The sequence below is a fragment of the Pipistrellus kuhlii genome, unplaced genomic scaffold, assembly GCF_014108245.1.
Source record: "Pipistrellus kuhlii isolate mPipKuh1 unplaced genomic scaffold, mPipKuh1.p scaffold_m20_p_30, whole genome shotgun sequence".
Classification (NCBI taxonomy): Eukaryota; Metazoa; Chordata; class Mammalia; order Chiroptera; family Vespertilionidae; genus Pipistrellus; species Pipistrellus kuhlii.
In genome coordinates, this window is record NW_023425530.1 from 2,063,775 (window position 1) to 2,068,557 (window position 4,783).

At 50.3% G+C, this 4,783-nt stretch overlaps 1 pseudogene; it reads right to left on the reverse strand.

Moving 5' to 3' along the window:
• Window positions 1-3,144: 3,144 nt before the first annotated feature.
• On the reverse strand, window positions 3,145-3,743 carry LOC118731306 (annotated as a pseudogene).
• Between the last annotated feature and the right edge of the window lie 1,040 nt (window positions 3,744-4,783).

Here is a 4,783-nt window from a genome sequence, read left to right on the forward strand (position 1 = left end):
GAGGAGGAGGAGGAGGGAAGGAGGAGGGGGAGGAGGAGGGGAGGAGAGGAGGGAGGAGAGGAGGGGAGGAGGAGGAGGAGGAGGGGATAGGAGGAGGAGGGGAGGAGGAGGAGGGGAGGAGGAGGAGGAGGAGGAGGAGGAGGAGGAGGAGGGAGGCGGAGGGGAGGAGGAGGGGAGGAGGAGGGGAGGAGGAGGAGGAGGAGGAGTGAGGAGGAGGAGGAGGAGGAGGAGGAGGAAGGAGGAGGGGAGGAGGAGGGGAGGAGGAGAGGAGGGGGAGGAGGAGGAGGAGGAGGAGAGGGGAAGGAGGAGGGGAGGAGGAGGAAAGGCGACGGAGGAAGGAGGAGGAGGAGGAGGAGGCAGGGGAGGCAGCGAGGGGAGGAGGAGGAGGAGGAGGAGGAGGAGGAGGAGGGAGGAAGGAGGAGGGGAGGAGGAGGGAGGGGAGGGAGGAGGGGGAGGGGAGGAGGAGGAGGAGGAGGAGGAGGAGGGGAGGAGGAGGAGGAGGAGGAGGGAGGAGGAGGAGGGGAGAGTAGGAGGGAGGGGAGGAGGAGGAGGAGGAGGGGAGGAGGAGGGAGGAGGAGGAGGAGGAGGAGGGAGGAAGAGGAGGAGGAGGAGGGGAGGAGGAGGAGGGGAGGAGGAGGAGGAAGGAGGAGGGGAGGAGGAGGGAGGAGGAGGAGAGGGGAGGAGGAGGGGGAGGAGGAGGAGGAGAGGGAGGAGGAGGGGAGGAGGAGGAGGAGGAGGAGGAGGGGAGGAGGAGGAGGAGGGGAGGAGGAGGGGGAGGAGGGGAGGAGGATGGGGGAGGAGGAGGGAGGAGGAGGAGGAGAGGAGGAGGAGGAGGGGAGGAGGAGGGGGAGGAGGAGAGGAGGAGGAGGAGGAGGGGAGGAGGAGGAGGAGGAGGAGGGGAGGAGGAGGGGAGGAGGAGGGGAGGAGGAGGGAGGAGGAGGAGAGGAGGAGGGAGGAGGAGGGAGGAGGAGGAGGAGGAGGATGAAGACGAGGAGGGGATACCTCCAAAGCATCGTGCTGGTGCCTGAGCCCGGGTAACTTTGGGAAGCAACAAATGCTCAGGATGAGACAAGGGAGAGCCAACCTGGGACACAGAGGCAGAGATGACCTCCCTCTGCTCCTCAGTTCTCACCTGTCTTTTACCTCCCATCCCTACCTCTCACGCCAACACTCCATCCTCCACTCGGCAGTCAGAGGGAACATTCCAAAACACAAACTGTATCCTGTCCCTATTCTGCTTAGTGCCTTCGGTGGCTGCCGCTGCCCCCAGGGAAATGAGTGGATGGATAGATGAGTGAGTTAATGAATGAATTAATTGCACTTGTCAGCCTGTTTCACACATGGAGCCAGAGAAGTCTCTGCAGAACCTGAGTCAGAATATTAGGTCACTGGGTCCTGTCTCTCTTCCGCAGGGCTCCAGTGCTCTCTCAATAAAGTCTACATTCTCCACGTGGCCCACAAGCCCCTGCCTCGCCCTCAGCGCCTCCCTCTGCCCCTGGCTCACTTTGCTGCAGCCACATGGCCCTCACTCTTTCTCCAACATGCCAGCATGGTCCTGCACCAGGGCCTTTGCATAGGCTGTGTCAGTGTTTCCCAAACTCTTTCCTAAAAATATTTAGTCTAGCCAGTTTGGCACAGTGGATAGAGCATAGGCCTGTGGGCCAAAGGTCCCGGGTTCGATTCCAGTCAAGGGCACATGCCTCAGTTGCAGTCTTCTCCCCAGCCCGGGCCCTGGTGGAGGCCACCAATCGATGTGTTTCTCTCAAATTGATCTCTCTCTCCATCTTTCCCTCTCTCTAAAAATCAATGGGAAAATATCTTTGGGTGAGAATTAAAAAATAGATAATTTTTTTAGTTTTCAATTACAGTTTATGTACAACATTATATTAGTTTCAGGTGTGCAACCCAGTGGTTAGACATTTATATAACTTACAAACAAATCACCCCAATAAATCTGATACTCACCTGATACCATACGTACTTATTAGAATATTCCCGACTGTATTCCCTGTGCCGTACTTTACATCCCAGGACTCTTTCTGTATCGATCTGTACTTCTTACTCCCTTCACCTTTTTCACCCGCACCCTAATCCCCTCCCACCTGGCAACTGTCCAACTGTTCTCTGTATCTCTGAGTCTGTTTCTATCCTGCTTGCTCGCTCATTTATTTTGGTTTTGAGAGTTCACATATAAGGGAAATCATCTGGCATTTGTCTTTCTCTGTCTGTTTTATTTCACTCAGCACAGTACCCTCCCTGCCCATCCATGTTATTATAGATGGCAAGATCTCGTTCTTTTTTATGGTTGAGTCATATTCCACTGTATGTGCACACACACACACACACACACACACACACACACACACATCCCTTCTTCTATATTCATTCATCTATTGATGGACATCTAGGTTGCATCCATAGATTAGTGAATGTAAGAAATTCTGGATGAACATATGGATGTGCATGTCTTTTCGATTAGTGTTTGGGATTTCTTCAGATAAGTTCCTAGAAGTGGAATTGCTGGGACCTTCCTTGTCTCTCTCTCTCTCTCTATTTAAAAATATTTTTTATTGATTCTAGAGAAGAAAGGAGAGGGAGAGATAGAAACATCAATGATGAGAGAGAATTATTGATCGGCTGCCTCCTGCAAACAGCCTACAGGGGATCAAGCCCATTACCCGGGCATGTGTCCTGAACTGGAATTAAACCCTGATCTCCTGGTTCATAGGTTGACACTCAACCACTGAACCACACCAGCTGGGGGAGGTCTTGTTTTATCTATTCACATGTCTTTGATTGAAGCATTCAATCCACTTGCATATAGAGTAATTGTTGATAAATGTATTTATTGCCATTTTATTATTCATATTTTTATCTTTTTCCCTTTTTTCTTAAAGAAGACCCTTTAACATTTTTAAAATATATCTATTGATTTCAGAGAGAAAGGGAGAGGGAGAGAGATAGAAACATCAATGATAAGAGAGAATCATTGGTCTGCTGCCTCCTGCACGCCCCCTACTGGGGGTCTAGCCAGCAACCCAGGCATGTGCTCTTGAGGGAATAGAACCCAGGACCCTGCCATCCACAGGCCAATGCTCCATCCACTGTGCCAAACCAGCCAGGACCCTTTAACAGTTTTTAATTAAAATTATTATCACCTTTTAATATAACCAGTTTTAATGCAAACATTTAATAGGGCATCTTTCCCGTTGTTCCCAACATTTCATCTCTCTCTGCTGCTGTTGGCATTGTTGACTTCGCTCCCTTCCGTCTTGTCTGCACCATGACAGAATTCCAGAATTTCCGGCAGCTTTTGTTCTTCAGGAAGTAACTGGAACACCTTTCCCTGTCACGGTTATTTTTATCCACACCTCTGTCTGGTAGAAGCATCCGATTCCAACCAGCAAGAACGGGTGTCAGGACCTCTCAGTCTCTGTGCTCCCACCGGCATCCTAGCAGTCTTCTGCTCCACCAGAGACTGGCAGCTCCTCTCCGGACACCTCAGTCTCTCATGAGCTGGACGTGGTGGCATCCCAACGTGCAGCCCTTCCATAGTTCTTGTAATACTGGTTTGGTGGTGATGAACTCCTTCAGCTTTTTCTTGTCTGGGAAGCTCTTCGACTCTAAATGATAGTTACTTTTTCTGGGTAGAGTAATCTTGGTGGTAAATCCTTGCTTTTCATCACTTTGAATATTTCTCTCCACTCACTTCTTGCCTGTGGAGTTTCTGTGGAGAAATTAGCCGAAAGCCTTATGGGAGCTCCCTTGTAGGGTAACTAACTGCCTTCCTCTGCTGCTTTTAAGATTATCTTTTTCTCTTTTTAAATCTTCACCTGAGGATATGCTTATCGAGTTTAGAGAGAGGAGAATGGGGGGGAGTGGAGAGAGATATAGAGAGGGGAGAAGGGAGGAGTGGGAGGAGAGAGAGAGAGAGAGAGAGAGAGAGAGAGAGAGAGAGAGAGAGAAACAATGATTAGTTGCCTCCTGTACACCACCACTGGGGATTGAGCTCACAATCTAGGTATGTGCCCTGGCTGGGAATCAAACCCACAGCCTTTGGTATACGGGCCAATGCTCCAACCAACTGAGCCACACTGGCCAGAGCTCTTTGGGTTCACCTTGTTTGGGACTCTGCACTTCCTGGACCTGTGTATCTACTTCCTTCACAAGTTCAGGTACGTTTTCTGTCATTATTTTTCCAACATGTCTTCAATTTCTTGCTCTCTCTTCTCCTTCTGGCAGCCCCCATAATGCAAATGCTTGAAGTTACCCCACAGACTCCTTACACTATCTTCATTTTTTAATTCTCTCCTTCTTTTTGCTGTTACGATTTGATGTTTTCTGCTTCCTTATCTGCCAAATCACTGACTTTATTTTCTGCTTCATCTACTGTTGATTCCTTGTAATGTAGATTTCATTTCTGACTGGTTCTTTTTTATGTTTTCTATCTCTACTTTTATGTTTCTATCTCTTTGTTGAATTTCTCACAGAGATCTTTGAGCATCCTTATAACCAGTGTTTTGAACTCTGCATCCGGTAGGTGGCCTGTCTCCATTTTGTCTAGTTTTTTCTGGTCAGGTGGTGCGTCAGCGTGGTTGGTCTAAAGGTGTCCACCAGGCTTGCTGGCTCTGGAGCCTCCTGGGAGGTGCAGGCCAAGGTCAACCACCATCTGTGCTCTGCCTGAGGGCACTGGGCCTCAGCACAAAGTGATCTGCAGAAGGCTGCTACTTGTCCTGGGCTTGGAGGTGCCCAGGAGAGGCACACACTACCAGGGAGGGAAAGC